This window comes from Monodon monoceros, unplaced genomic scaffold (genome assembly GCF_005190385.1).
Source record: "Monodon monoceros isolate NGI ecotype Baffin Bay Population unplaced genomic scaffold, NGI_Narwhal_1 Super_Scaffold_6, whole genome shotgun sequence".
Classification (NCBI taxonomy): domain Eukaryota; kingdom Metazoa; phylum Chordata; class Mammalia; order Artiodactyla; family Monodontidae; genus Monodon; species Monodon monoceros.
Window position 1 is genome coordinate 8,915,104 of NW_021703783.1, and position 16,891 is coordinate 8,931,994.

The window sequence follows — 16,891 nt, forward strand, 5'->3', positions numbered from 1 at the left end:
CTCCAATTCTAACGCACTACCACATGGATCACTGTAGCCTCCTTCCCTTGCTTGTCTGTAACCTCCCACTCCAACAGTAAGAAACCTGGTTCCCACCACCTACCACCTATCTTACTTGTTGAATTCTAGTATAGAATCAGAATTGTTAACCATTCCTCTATGGGAAGCAACATTATCAACTTGAGTACACTACTTATGTGCAGTTCCTTTTGCCTTTAGTCTTACAGGTTCCATGCATTTCCAAAGTTATTTAGGACAGTAAGTACCTTTTCTCCCCCATTATATTCAGTGAGATTTTTTTCATACATTTCTAATAGAGTTAGATTTGTTTGGCTCAGTCTGCATTTCATCCTGGGATCCTCTAACCAACTACATGTTTGTTTTGTTAATTTGCACACATTAAGGTTCACTTTCTGCTTGCAGAGTTCTATGGGTTTTGACAAATTTACAGTGTGCTCTTTTATGATGCTTCTCATCTTCTATATACATATAACAGCTTACAAACAATTTTACTACTCATTCTTCAGGCAAACATACACATTTCCAAAGTCCTCTTTAATTCTACTGAACAGAGTACACAGTCTACATGTTTGTAGGCTTATCTCCATGCACATAACACTATTTTCAATCTCTGAGGCGACATTTGAGAAAATTTACTTTCAGATTGCTAACAGTTGTTTGCTCATGGTTAGGCTTCAAAGGAAAATGTTACAGAGTTATAAGAAAACAGATTTCATATCTTATTTTACAACCAAGTTCTGAGTTTCACTTAAACCTCTATCATTAATAAAATTAGTGAAAATTTAAAAAGACAGTTATGAATTCATTTTACTGCTTTCATTTCCACTTCAGTCTTCTTATATATAAACTGAGATGATGTGGATTCACTTACTTAGTTCAGTCTCACTGTAAGGATTCTTAAACAAAGTCAGTCTAAACAGTATCTGTTTACTGTAGATAAACAGTTTATGGTAATAAATAAAAGTATTATTAGACCCAATACCAATGGCTTAGGGAACTAGACTAAGGATATAAATAAGATATAAGAGCATACAGGTTCTATTCCCTGGATGCCTGCCCCAATCCAAAGCAAAACCTGAATATGTCTGGAACTCATCTATCGAAATTAAGATTCCAGATTATATTATGTAAGATTCTTCTAATAAATATTGCATTACTTAAGCTTCATGTATTTAGATTTTTAATGCAAAAAAAGCAAAAGCCCTGATTTCCAGTTTCTAGTCCAGCATGTAAGAAGCTTAGAAACCATCACTCCATCCTAACAAGCAGAAACCTGAACTGAAAAATATCAATAATTCTCCTTAGATCCATCAGAGTTGGGTCACAGAGCAAATTGCTGATCCAAAAATTGGAGAGACAGACAGGCAGATACAGAGAATCATAATTTACCAGAGCAGAAAACTATTTGGGAACCAGTAGCAGGGTAGTAAAATCTAAACTGTAACTGATGAATTGCTAGAGACTTAGTGTAGATAAATCTGAAAGTTAAAAACTCCAGAGAGAACCAGTCATGAGGTGGCCCTCACACTTGCCTGAATTTTTCCTCCAGTAACTCTACCAGGTCCTGACTGTGAAGATCAAAGAAAAATCCCCTCATGCTTCCAGCAATGGGAAGGAAAAAGTAATAATTTTTTAACTATAGAATAGTTTGAACTAATAGAATACTCTGAATAGAATCAGAGTATTCTATTCTTCTTAACAAGGCCTGCCCTGCCCTCAAGAGAAACTATTTTACCCTAACCTATTGGGCTTTTATCAGACCTGAGGGAGGGAAATACCCAACTCCAGTCCCCTCTAGCTATCCTGCCCCACCTAAGGGGATGAAAAAAAAAGACACATTTGTGAAGCTCCCAGCCCAGGAACTAGAAGACTCACTAAAAGACTGAGACCTACTCACAGAACTACAGAACATATCCCCTCTTCCAGCACATTACTAAAGGCCTATTTACTGCAGTCCCTTTTGCCCACTACATAACGTTCAGCTTTCAACAAAAAAATACAAGGCTTACTAAAAGGAAAAAAAGTTTGAAGAGACAGAGCAAGCATCAGAACCAGACTCAGATATGGCCAGAATGTTGGAATTATGAGATCAGGAACTTAAAACAACCATGATTAATATGCTAAGGACTCAAATGGAAAAAACAGGCAACATGCAAGAATAGATGGATAATATAACCAGAAAGGTTTTAAGAAAGAAACAAAAAGAAGTGCTGGAGATCAAAAACACTATAACAGAAATGAATGCCTTTAATGGACTCATTAGGAGACTGGACACAGCTGAGGAAAGAATCTCTGCATTTATAAAATGTCCACAGAAATTTCCAAACTAAACAGCAAAGAGAAAAAAGATTGGGGGGGGTGGGGGAAGAGCACAATATCAAAGAACTGTGGGACAACTACAAAAGGTATATCATATGCATAATGGGAATCCCAGAAGGCAAAGAAAAAGAGAAAGAACTATTTGAAGCATATTCTAATTTGAAGAATATTCTAATAACTTAGAATTTTCCCAAATTAGTTTCAGATACCAAACCACAAATCTAAGCAGCTCAGAGAACAGCAAGCAGGAAAAGTGAAATACTTAGAAGAGTTGAAAGGGAAAAACCTGCCAATGTAGAATTCTGTAACCTGCAAAATTATCCTTCAAAAGTGAAGGGGAAATAAAGACTTTCTCAGAAAAACAAAAATTGAGGGGATTTATTGCCTATAGACCTGCTCTGCAAGAAACGAAGTTTTTCAGAGAGAAGGAAAATGATATGGGTAAGAAACTCAGATCTACATTAAAAAAAAAAAAAAGTATTAGAGAAGGAATGAACGAATGTCAAACAAAAAACTTTTCTCTTTTTCTTATTCTTTTTAAAAATTTTATTTATTTTTGGCTGCGCTGGGTCTTCATTGCTGCGTGCCGGCTTTCTCTAGCTGTGGTGAGCGGGGGTTACTCTTCGTTGCAGTGCGTGGGCTTCTCACTTCAGTGGCTTTTCTTGTTGAGGAGCACGGGCTCTAGGGCACGCAGGCTTCAGCAGTTGTGGCACATGGGCTCCCCAAAGGCAGCTAAATTACATGCCCAAAGGAAGGAATAAGAAAGAGAGACTGAAAGAGATTACAGTAAATGTTATTCCTAAAATGTCTCCAGTCAATGCAATGACCGTTCAGCAGAATGAGGCTCTCTGCTTGGGTCTTCTCCACAACGGTCACACTATAGTCTTTCCTATGTTTCAGGCTCAGAACATGCTTTATGAGACTTTGTCCTCTTCTAGAGAGTGCGGAAAAAAATGGCAATGGGCCCTAGAGAGCCAGGAGAGAAGCATTCATAGCACTCAGGGATGAAGCACTGAAGCTGATTCAAACGGAATGGAAGCTACTGAACCCCGCTCAGGACCCTTGTACAGATATGTGTGTGATGTTGGACAACTATGGCAGCTGATCTCATCACTGGGAATTCCACTTCTGCAAACCCAAAATCATCATTCAACATGAGGGGAGGAGAAAAACCATGGAGAGAGGAGAAAAAGAACATCCACTGGTATTTGTCCTCCAAAATCAAAGTATCCTCCATATCCAAAGTAGATACAGAGGATTTACTCTGTATTTTGAGTTTGATTACCTAAGAGCTTTATTTGGGTCAAGTGAGGGGACAAAGTTGAATTACAACATTTTAACACTGTCAAATGAATATCAATTTACATCCCTTAGTAAAAGTGCAGTGCAAGACAAGACTAGCATGCTCTGCCCTCATATGGAATCCAGACATGGCACAAATACACAATATCTCTATAAATACAAGAGACTCTACTACTCTAGGTACTGGAAGAAAGTTAAGGTTCAGTCTATGTATCAGAAAGAGAAAAATTCTAAAGTTTACAAAAGAGATTTTTAAATTCCCAGTTAACTTTTTTAACTTTATAATTTTTCCCATTAATCTATTATAGTACATAATTTAAAGCAAAACTAAATCCTTTAGAAGTTTGTCATTTTTCAAGATGATTTTATGACTTCAAAATTTCCAGAAACTTTACACAGCTGGGGTAGAGCTGCCAACAAGAAGCATCATGGGGCAATGAATGTCAATAAGTCATCAACAGTTATATCTGCATTGGGGAGGTAAGGGAAGGTCATTTCCAGCCCTAAAATATATAGCATACATACAGACTCTGGCTCTCACTGTTAAGTTGCATAAGAGAATATGACAAAATCAGGATGATATGGTAAAGAGCACCTGCTAAAAGCCTGAATGACAAACTAAGGTGTTAGATTTAATAAACAATAATATTTAGGGGCTGCTCCTTTTAAGACAGTTACTCCTTAAAGGGGGGGGGGGATAGGCACCAGCCAATAAGAGAAAGATGTAAACGTTTTATTTAAAGATCAACTAGTAGGATGGAGAACATCAAGACTACCAACAGAATAGAGACTTCAGAATGCAGAGAAAAAAGAGGAAAAAAAATTCTCCAGATTATCTGCTAGGATATCACATAAACATTTTCTATTATTAAAATGAAGAAAAGAGTATTTGACACTGAGGCCTGAAAACCTCCCCCCTTAACCCAGATGCCTAAAAATTAAGACTATGAGGTGAACTCCTTGACTACATCATTTTATTCTGGACTCTTTCCAAAAATAAAAAATAACTGGGGTACACATATTAAGGAGTCAGTTTGGTTTGGCTTAGTTGTTTTGTTTTTGTTCGGGCAGTTAACCTAGCTTAGTAACCTATGGTTACCTAAAAGCACTTAACAATAAAGTTGCTAAATTCAACTAGTTGTGTAATATATTCTACAAACACTTTTTATCAGCATATTTAAAAGCCAAAAGGATACCTAAAGTATCCTTTAGGAAATGCAAGAGTGTTTGATAAATACCTCCTATGGCTTCTCAAAAGCCAAGTTACAGGCTCACATAAGAGAAATCTCTCTTCAGCAACAATTATTGCTAACTCTCCAATTATGTAGTCTGTTTGGCCTCTAATTTATTTTGGCTCTGGGTTCTATCTGGGCTTTGAATTAAGAGAATATAAACATATCTACTTGATACTGAAGAATTAAATACATGTGGTTACAGCTCCGCTTTGCCAGAGTGTGCACATCTGCTATTCATCAAAAATTATGAAAACCAGTGCCAGGCTGCTATATGCTATTCACTGGTTTCCACACAAATGTAATTTTATTGCTGTATCTGGCATGATATCCATTTGCAACGCTTTCTGGAAAATAATTTTTAAATGGAGTAAAGGGTAGAAGATAGGCTTCATTTTAATTAGGAAGTTAATTAAAATAAGCAAAGAAAACAGTGAGTTTTCAAGACATCAAAATTTCTTATGCCAATAAAGTAAAAATATCTCAACTGTCAATCAGACTAGATATCAGCCATTTTACACAAATTTATTACAATCCCAAGCATATAATTTCTATGATTAGGTAAGGAAAAAATAATATATTTTCCAAAATATTTACAGACTCCTAATCTAGTATGTATACTTAATTTGAATCCAGCTTCCCCTAACAAAAATACTCAGAAATGTTCAGTTTCAATAAAACTAAAGGGATACATTTTCACCCTTTACAAGATGTAATTACATTCAAAGGTGACTAATTAAGACAACATTTAGAACTGAGTCATAAAATCTAACTGAACCAGATCTATACCAGGTCATAAACCACTTCATGATCCTTGAAGTTACTTATATAATCCTACCTATAATTAAAAGAAGTCATTAGTACACATATCAGTAAGTATGAATAATGCTCAACTATCATGCACATATATCCACAATAAGAAAAGGTAATATTTAAAAACATAAAAGTTAGAATTTCTATTTCTGGTAATTTGATAACAGCATAACCAGAAAACCCTCCTTTTACAAATCACCTAGAACACCTAGAACCACTGGTAAGTCTTTTTACTTGATTTATACATTGCTATGGTCCTCAAAATTCCTGTACTGAAATCCTCAAAAATGATAGTATTAGAATGTGAGGCCTCTGGGAGGTGCTTAGGCATAAGGGCAGAGCTGTCATGAATGGAATTAGTGCCTTATACAAGAGGCTCCAGAAAGACCCCTAGGCCCTTCCACCACATAAGGACACAGAAAGAAGGTGCATGAACCAGGAAGAGGGCCCCCACCAGAAGTGGACCAAGCTGGTGCCTTGATCTTGGACCTCCCAGCCTCCGGAACTGTACACCAGGGGTCCCCAACCCCTGGGCCACAGACCGCTACCGGTCCACAGCCTGTTAGGAACCCGGCCACACAGCAGGAGGCGAGCGGCGGGGGAGTGAGCGAAGCTGCATCTGCTGCTCCCCATCACCCGCATTACCGTCTGAGCCATCCCCCCACCCCCCGTGGAAAAACTGTCTTCCAAGAAACCGGTCCCTGGTGCCAAAAAGGTTGGGGACCGCTGCTGACAAGCAATAAAATTTCTATCGTTATAAACTACTCAGTCTGTGGCGTATTGTAATAGCAGCCCAAACGGACTGATACACATATATACACAAAATAAAAATACATAAACACTCCTTTAAATGTACAACTAAGGTATGAAAGTAGGGGAAATCTCTTACAGAGCCAAAAATTAATAGGGAAATAAAAAGCAGTACACGCTTGATGCTACAGCCACCCTGCAGGTTATTCTCATCTCAGAAACTGAGCAACTTCTGTTTCAGTGGCAAAGCAGGGAAAAAGACAAGGCCTTGACACACAAGAAGGACTGAGTTAGAAGATGTTTGCACAAAGCACAGACCCTTGGGGAACAAGGAAGTAAAAAAATCTGTCATTGGTAGAAGGAGGCAAAGAAATTTTCTGTCTTGGCCTAGGCTCTGAAAATGTGGGAAAAATCACCAAAGACTTTGTAATCACAAGATGCCCTCACATAGGTTTAGAGTTTGAATTTATTCTATCTACGTTGTACAGGAACTCCAAATTCCAAAACTTAAATAGAAAAAATGTTCTCTGCTTGAACACGGTGATAACATAGGTATACACACATGTCAAAACTGCACTGAAAAGCTGTTCATTTTAGTACATGTAAGCTATACTCCAGTTTAAAAATAAAGCGGTCCCTGGAAACACCTCTAGGGTGCTTGGCAAAAACAAACCTCTCTGGAGTAATATGCGCACCCCCGCCGCCCCGCCAAGAAGCCACTCAGAATTCTCATAGACAACCCCTATGAAGATCAGCTCACAATTCAAAACTATGAAACACCTAAGGAAACAGTTCACCTTAAGAATCAGCAAATATAGCAAAGCACAGAAGTGGATTTCTAAGAACTTCAGACAAGTGAACAATCTGACAGACATTTATAAGTAATTTAAATGATAAAACACATAAAAAATAAACTAAAATACATGGGACGAGACATCATAAAACAGTAACAGACATCCCTAGCACAACAATACAAGAACTGATACTCCGTGGATGTTAAAACAATCAACAGATGAGGAACTGGATATTGGCATGGTACAAAAGGATCATCTCCCAGATTGCATGAAGGATATAAGAGGAACAGCTCAATATTATAATACGAATATTAACTTTCATCATCTGAATCTATTGAATATTAGCATCACTATAAGTAGGACAAAACATTTCTGATGTGATGAATACAAAGTACTCAATACTACCCATGAAGCATTTATGCCAAAACACTGAATTCGTTGCAAACAAAGCCTCCTATCATAAATTTTAATTTTACAAGAAATGTAAAGGAGGGCTTTCCTGGTGGCGCAGTGCTTAAGATTCTGCCTACCAACACAGGGGACACGGGTTCAAGCCCTGGTCCGGGAAGATTCCACATGCCGTGGAGCAACTAAGCCCATGCGCCACAACTGCTGAGCTGCGCTCTAGAGCCCATGAGCCACAACTACTGAGCCCGCACACCTAGAGCCCATGCTCCGCAACATGAGAAGCCACTGCAATGAGAAGCCCGTGCACCACAACGAAAAGTAGCCCCTGCTCGCCGCAACTAGAGAAAGCCCACGCACAGCAACAAAGACCCAACTCAGACAAAAATAAATAAATAGATAGAAAGAAAAGTAAAGGAATAAAAATAAGTCAAACATCCAAATAACTCTTAAAAAACCCAAAATCTATGGGCTTCCCTGGTGGCACAGTGGTTGAGAGTCTGCCTACCGATGCAGGGGACGCTGGTTTGTGCCCCGGTCCAGGAGGATCCCACGTGCCACGGAGCGGCTGGGCCCGTGAGCCATGGCCACTGGGCCTGCGCGTCCAGAGCCTGTGCTCCACAACGGGAGAGGCCGCGACAGTGAGAGGCCTGCGTACCGCAAAAAAAAAAAAAAATCTGGAACATTCTACAAGACGACTGTAGAATCATTTCAATAATTCAAGAGACTGAGAGGAATAAAAAGATGGGGGGGACTGTCCTAGAGAAACTTAAAGAGACATAATCAAATGCAACTTATGAACCTTGTTTTAAATCCTAATTCAAACACGCCAACTATAAAACAGCATTTCTGAGGCTATGAAAGATATCAGAATATGGAATAAGTAAACTATAATATTAAAGACTTGTGCATTTGGGGTGTGTGGAAGACAATGGTACTGCGGTTATGGAGAAAAGTGTCTATTTTTCAGAGATGCAACATAAAGTGAGATGTCACTGTGTGATTTGCTTTACAACACCTCAGCTAACAAAACAGCCTAAATTTCTGAACACAGGAGAGTAGCTGAATAACCTATGCTATATTCGCACAATGGAATACGAGGCAGTATCAAAAAAAAAGAATGAGGAAGAGCTCTATGAAATGATATGAAGTGATATTCAGGATATATTATTAAGTTAAAAAAGAAAGTGCAAAAAAAGTCTTTAGTATTTCTTTCATGTAAGAACAAAAAGGAATATAATAAGAAAATGAATATGTATCGGCTCATTTGTGCAAAAAAGAATTCCAAGAAGATAAAACCAGAAATAAATGATAATAAGATATCCTAGAGGACAAATGGGAACAAGTTGGAAAGAAAGTGAAAATGGGACCATGGTAGAAGGACAGGGAGGACGGACACTACTCTGAGTAAAGCTTTTCGTGTTATTTCTAACTCTTAGAAACATGGTAATTATTTCATATAACCCCAAAATAAATTGATAATTAAAATCAACCAGGATATTGGGGGGGGGATTCAAAATGGAACACAAACAGTATTAAATATATTACAAATGCCACACTGCACTGGGTGGGAAAGAAAAGAAAGTACCTAAATAAATTTGGAAAACAGTATTTTGACTCTACTGACAGTATTTTCATAGTAGTGTATTCTAGACAATAAATTTGTTTCTCACAAGAGTAGAGGTTAGCAATTCTGAAATTCTTGTATACTAGGATTGAGCAAATAAGAAAATACATTGTGGATAATGAGAACCAGGTTTCTCACTATCAAAGACTGGAAAAATAACCTACCAAACAAACGGTGTGGGGGAAGAAGACTATAACACAATTCTGTAAGCAGTGGACTGGAATTGGAGATATCAACACGAATCCTTTTTTTAAATATATAGATACAGATAGAAACACACAGAACTAGGTGTATGTATATACATACATGTATTTAACTCTGTCCACTGAGAGGACTTAAAAGCAATGAAAATCCAGTATGAACACACCGAGCTTCCAGATCGTAATTTCTCAGTACCATTTTCCAATCAAAGGAGAACAGAGCCCCTTGGAGAAACGGTTGATTCTAAGGGTGAAGCAGAAGAAGGACAAGTTGAATCTGGAACATCTTGTGCTATGCAGATAGTAAAAAAAAAAGGGTTTAAAAAATAATGAGGGCCTGTCAAAAGGACACAGGAGCAAACTTGAAGGAACTCCCAATGGCAAAATCTGGGACAACACTAAGCAAGAAATAAATGACACTAATGGATTATAACCTATAGAATAAATAAATGCCCAAGTCCATACTAGTATAAATAATTGGATAAATGAATAAATAGTAAAGACAGGAAAGCTCTTCCTTAAGATGGAATTCTAACTGATAATGCATGTAACAGTGTAACAATGGGACCAGAAATATCACCATTTGGCAAACACCACAGTAATAATTGTTGCAGGCAAAAACCATCAAAAAATGCTGAAAAGTATGATAAACAGGATAACTGCATAGCTTCAAATATTTATTACAAGGGGGGAAAAAGTAAATACAATAAATAAATAAATAAATAAACCTAGCAGACACCACCATAAGCAAGTGATCAAATGTTACATCGCCAGTATCTACATCATGCACCTGCTGATATGAAGCCCAGAAAAGAGCACAACACGACCTCTGCCATGCCAAAAATGTATAACCAATCACAAGAAAACATCAAATAAATCCTAAATGAGGGACATTCTACAAAATGGCCAGTAATCTTCAAAAGGTCACGGTTACAAAGACAAAGACTGGTTAAATGTCCAGATTAGAAAAGACTAAGGAAATAACAACTAAATGCGACATGGGATCCCAGTCCACAAAAAGGACTCTAGGGGGAAAACTGGAGAAATTCAAATATGGTCTACAGTATTGTATCAACATTAATTTCCTGATCTAAGGTATAACTATTCTATGATTACATAAAATATAATATTAGGGGAAGCTAGGTAAAGGTTATACAAGAACTATACACTATTTTTGTAACTTTTTTATAAGTCTAATATTACTGATAACACTATTTTCTCTACTTTCATGTAGGCTGACATTTTCTCATAGTAAGTCTTTTAAATGAGGGGCACAAAGAACTTCTAGAAAAAAGCAAAATACAATTGCTGATATTAAAAAATCAACTGACTCAAACTGTAAAATTAGGCACAGCTGAAGAAAGAATTAATTATCTGGAAGGCATGTGCAAAAACTAACCAGAAAGTGGCCTCGAGAGATAGACAGAAGATATGAAAGCAAGATTAAGAGGCAAGAAGCAGAAAATTGCATGGTCCACATACATCAAACAGGAGATCCAGAGGCAACTAAAGAGAATGAAGGGTAAGTAAGAAAATAATGGATAATAATTTTCTAGAATTAATAAATAATAATGATTACATTCTAGAAACAAGAGTTCTAAGCAGGATAAATAAAAACATAGCCACATCTAGACACAAAGTGAACAAAGCTGCAAAATATCAAAAATTAAGGGATGGGGCTTCCTTGGTGGCACAGTGGTTAAGAATCCGCCTGCCAATGCAGGGGACAGACACGGGTTTGAGACCTGGTCCGGGAAGATCCCACATGCCGCGGAGCAACTAAGCCCGTGCACCACAACTACTGAGCTTGCACTCTAGAGCCCGTGAGCCACAACTACTGAGCGCGCATGCTACAGCTACTGAAGCCCGTGCGCCTAGAGCCCGTGCTCTGCAACAAGGGAAGCCACCGCAATGAGAAGCCCGCGCACCACAACAAAGAGTAGCCCCCACTCGCCACAACTAGAGAAAGCCCACGCACAGCAACGAAGACCCAATGCAGCCAAACATAAGATAAATTAAAAATTAATTAATTAATTTTTTAAAAATTGGGCTTTCCTGGTGGTGCAGTGGTTGGGAATCCGCCTGCCAATGCAGGGGACATGGGTTCGGGCCCTGGTCCGGGAGGATCCCGCATGCCGCGGAGCGGCTGGGCCCATGCACCACGACTGCTGGGCCTGCGCTCTAGAGCCCGTGAGGCACGAGTGCTGAGGCCCGCCCGCCTGGAGTCCGTGCTCCCCAACAGGAGGAGCCACCGCAATGAGCCCGCTCACCTCAATGAAAGAAGGCCCACGTGTAGCAGCGAAGACCCAACGCAGCCAGAAATAAATAAATTAAAAAAAAAAAAATTAAGGGATGTTTAGGGACTCCCCTGGTGGTCCAGCGGTAAAGAATCCACCTTCCAATAAAGGGGACATGGGTTCGATCCCTGGTCAGGGAACTAATATCCCACACGCTGCGGGGCAACTAAGCCTGTGCACCACAACTACACAGCCCACACGCCCTGGAGCCCACGTGCCACAACTTGAGAGAGAAAACCCACACGCCACAACTAGAGAGGAGCCTGGGCGCCGCAACTAGAAAGAAGTCCAAGCAGACTGCGCGCCGTAACGAAAAGGATCTGGCTCGCCTCAACAAAGATCCCATGCGCCACAGCTAAGACCCGACACAGCCAAAAAAAATAAATAAGGCAAATAAATAAAATAAATATTTTTTTAATTAAGGGATGTTTAAGGGCTGCTTTTAAGCAACCAGAAAAAATAATAATAAATTACTTGCCAAGCAACAATAATTAGAAACAGCAGACTTCTCACAGCAACAATTAAAGTCATAATACCCTCGAAGGACTGAGTGCAAATAACTATCACAAAGAATTCTATAATCAAATAACTATCATTCCAAGAATGAGGACAAAATAAATACATTTTCGACAAAGATCAAGAGTTTACCATCAACAGACCTCTGCTGAAAGGAATATTAAAGAACATACTGCAAGCAGAAGGAAGCTGAACACAAATGGATTAAGTGGGATGCAAAAAAATATAGTAAAATAAGAAATTAGTACAGTGAGTAAATCTAAAAACAGAGAATTTATAAAAATCCTCCTTTAAATAAAGCTACCATGTTGCATTTTTAAAGTAATTAAATGTGCAAAAAAAACATGGCTTCAGCAAGATACCTTTCGTGATGAAAAAAGCACCGAACGTGGAACTGGAAAATCTCAAACAAGAATCTTTCTCTTATTTTAGCCAAAGGCCTAAGTTTCTTCAGCCAAAAAGTGAAGGCATTTAGCTAGAAGATCCTTAAAATTCCCTACCAGTCCCAGGATTTAATGGGCAGGAAATAGGCTTCCCCAATTGACCAGGACACGTTTAAAAATGTAAGTTATTGAGAGTTCAGAGAAAGATATTTCATACTCAGAACCAGTGCTTCAGGATATGGAGCTTTATGGATAACTGGCTATCTGCTTCTGTGCAAAAACTATGGAAATGGATATGATCTTAGGAAAAGAATATAGAAAATGATGCATTTTAAACTTAAAGAGTTAATAAAGAAAGGAAAAGGGTGGTCCAAGTGGTAGGAAAACCAACAGTATAAAAATGAGAAAGTCTTAAGAGAAAATTTCTAAAAGGAATATGGTATCAATATCAAATGCTGCCAAAAAAAAAAGAAAATACTCAAGACAATCATTTTATTCCTACTTCACAAATTAGCTATCACAGACTCCTCCTTCCAAAATCTTAAAGGTTCCATGACAGAAATACCAGGACCAATCAAACTAATTTGCTATAATTTCTAAAGAGCCAGTCATACTGGAATACAGCAAGGGTATGTAAGATCTCCAAAATGCAGAGAACTCAGTTAAAGGTATCCTATTCTTTACTCTCATAAAATTTCATTGTTCATTGTTCTCCTTGTTAAGGATAAATTAAAAGGTCAATGCTGCAAGCAAGGATTGCTTTTAGCAAAGAAAGCTATTAAGAGACTGGGCTAGGTCATACTGCAAATACTCCCTTTCAATATTCCTTCAATAAAAGTGGGCCTTGGAGATACAGACATAAAAATATCAGACCACATAATCAAAACTCAATTTGAGATGTGATGTATATCACTAGATATAAAGAATTAAAAACTGGATGAGGGTTAAGATGTTTGTAAGAGGAAAGACCAACACTAACATTTAAGAATACATATAAATATACACACATATTCATTTATTCTTTTTTTAATTGTTGAATTTTATTTTATTTATTTTTTTATACAGCAGGTTCTTATTGGTTATCAGTTTTATACACATCAGTGTATACATGTCAATCCCAATCACCCAATTCATCACGTTTATTTATTCTTAAAAAAAAAATGTTTTCACTTCCAAGGGCCTTGATTCCTATCCCAGAGGCTAGTAAAGCTAAACCTATTAACCAGATTTCCTGGATTAGTGGCTTTTCTTACACACTCTCTCAATTTTTAGGTAATCTCAAAAACACCTATCTCCAAATGTATCTGAATATATATAGTCTGCCTAAAAGTAATGGGCCACATTTTCCATTCTTCATACAAAAAGAATCCTTCGACATTTTTAAATATTTTTCAGTTTACATCAAGTGGAACTAGAAAAGAGGTTTAAACTAGAGCTGAAACAACCCTAAAAAAGTGTGATGACATATGCAATAAGGGCAGTAGAAACAAAATTTTAAGAAGAATCTGTTCTGCACAATTCTAAGTGTAACATACCTAAATTAGACTTGAATATGTAATTGTAAAATACGATTTTTAAAATTAGAGTACTTTCTTAGGGCTTCCCTGGTGGCACAGTGGTTGAGAATCTGCCTGCCAATGCAGGGGACACAGGTTTGAACCCTGGTCTGGGAAGGTTCCACATGCCACGGAGCAACTAAGCCACTGCGCCACAACTACTGAGTCTGTGTGCCACAACTACTGAGTCTGTGTGCCACAACTACTGAAGCCCGTGCGCCTAGAGCCCGTGCTCCGCAACAAGAGAAGCCACCGCAATGAGAAGGCTGCACACCAGAGCGAAGAGTAGTCCCCGCTCGCCGCAACTAGAAGCCTGCGCACAGCAACACAGCCAAAAATAAATTAAAAATTAGAGTACTTTCTTTAACTGTCTGACTTTTAAAACTTAATGTCAAAATTGAAAGGAACTCATCATTCTAGAGATGAGGAAATTTAGGTCCAAGAAAATGAAGTAACTTGCTTGGTAAATAACAGAGCAAGATGTGACATGAAACATGCTCCAGTGAGTGTATTTTTATAAAATATGATCTTGAAAACTTCAAATGAAAAGACTAAAAATCTTAATTATGCTTTAAGTTAACAATTGCAATCAAAGCCATAGTGATTTAGAATTCACAGGACCATACTAAAATTTACATTTGCTTAGAAAACAAATGTCCCTAACAAGGATAATTAATAGAATTATAAAAGAAAATATAAAGTCCAGCCACTCAGAAATATTTACTGAATACTTACTATGTGGCAGGAACTATTTTAGTCACCTGGGATATACCAGTATAGAAAATACTTTTAAACACACTCAAGTTATGACAATTATACGTGCATAATTGATAAGGAAATTATAAATCATTCCTTTTCCACTGAACTAGTTCTGCAAGCATTTTTAAAGCAGAACTTTTAGTGTTGTTAATATTATTCTTAACAATGATAAAAATGTACTTTTTAAAATATGTATCATTCAAAGCTATTCAGTATGAATTCACTTCAGACTGAATCACTAAAATTTAACTTTTTAAAATATCCAAAATGATGTGGAATATGAAAAGATCCTTAACAAACAAAAAACCCTTAGAACTGCTTTATTTGTACCTGAAACAGCAGGTCCTCAGCATCACTAAGATTAGTACAGTCACTGTGGATCAGATTAAGGAGCTCCACCATTAGGAGCAGCCACATAGGAACCACCTCTCACTATAAAGGAAGGATACGCTTTCTATAGCTATGGTTGTTCACTTCTGGAACAATTTCCATACACACGTTTTCCTGCTCCTTATTCAGAATTCTACACTGCCAGTCACTCAAAAGAAAAAAAATCTCAGACTAACAGAGGCCAAATTTAGGGAGGGAAATAAAAATCTTCCTTCAGTCTAGGCTAAATGGACTGACTGCACAAAGAACTCCATACATCCAGAAGCACACAGATTTCTGCACCAGTTCCCAGGGTTCAAACAATACCAGTCATTCAATAGCTTTCCTTTTACATAAGCTGCTGTGAGAGAGCTCAGTCAGCTCTTCTGAACCTCATAACCCAGGATCCCGGAACTCTGATAAAGCCACCTTTTTCCTCAGCTCTGTTTTCATGTACTCTCTCTGGAAAGCAAACTTCATTTTTCCCCTAAAAAATAAATCTGAAAATCATCTCTTCTGTTTGATAAGTGATATACTCAATCCAAAATTACTACTGCATTAAAACTAAAAGCATTAACATAAAACCTAAGATCAATACCGAAAAACTGTTTGATAAAATATATTTTTAAATGCATGAGTTTAAAATATAATTTTAAATACGCTTCATCATGCTAATTACCAAATGATGCCATTTGTCTGCATTCTATTTGCTTCCAGTTGCACAATTTAAAAATTAGCCATCTGCCACAAAATAACTTTCAAAAAAGTAAAAGAAATTTTAGAAGAATTGTTAAAGGGGGGAAGTGAATTTACACACACAAACACACTCAACACTAACTACAGACATCAAAAATAATGAAAGACATTTCTTTGAGTGTTTGACCACACCCCCATTTAGGCCTCAGGAAAAATATACATATTCTTCACTGAACATCCCTTAGAAGCTTAAATAACAGTACTTTCTACCTTCAAAGCACATTATTACTGATTCTTCCAGTATCCTTTACCAGCTGAGTCTTTGGCAAATTCAAACTTTAAATATTAGTAAATATTCAAGCCACGGAAACGCTAATGTAAATACTTCTTAATCACATGGCAAACTTACTTCCTAAGACACTTATCAGACCTGCCACCCAGAAGTAAAACTCAGTTTTAGGGGACAAAATGAGAATGATTCATTTACTTATTAAATTATCAGCTCCTGAATAGTCAATAGTTGCCTATAAATTCATCTCCCTTGACCATGTACTATCACATAATCATTATCCCTTATAGAAATAAGATGCTACTCCAGAATTGTGATAATCTAGCTATTTTATCCACCCATCCTCCTTAAGAGTTCTGTGGCCCTTGTAATTCCTTTAACACTCTTTCCCTCTCCACATACATACTACATAATGCAAATAAACATGCTTTGAAAAAGGAGAAGTTCTCTCTCCTAAGTTTTCTCTCCTTAAATAAAATAGTAAATCCTTAAAGATACTCCCCCTCTCCCCAAGAAGAACACAAAAAGCAGAGCTCTGAACATACTAACCATTTAACAGGTAT

At 37.6% G+C, this 16,891-nt stretch overlaps 1 protein-coding gene across 2 annotated transcripts in view; it reads right to left on the reverse strand.

Moving 5' to 3' along the window:
• LRP6 (LDL receptor related protein 6) overlaps window positions 1-16,891 on the reverse strand; it is a 174,365-nt gene that overhangs the window by 135,313 nt on the left and 22,161 nt on the right. The window lies entirely within an intron of this gene.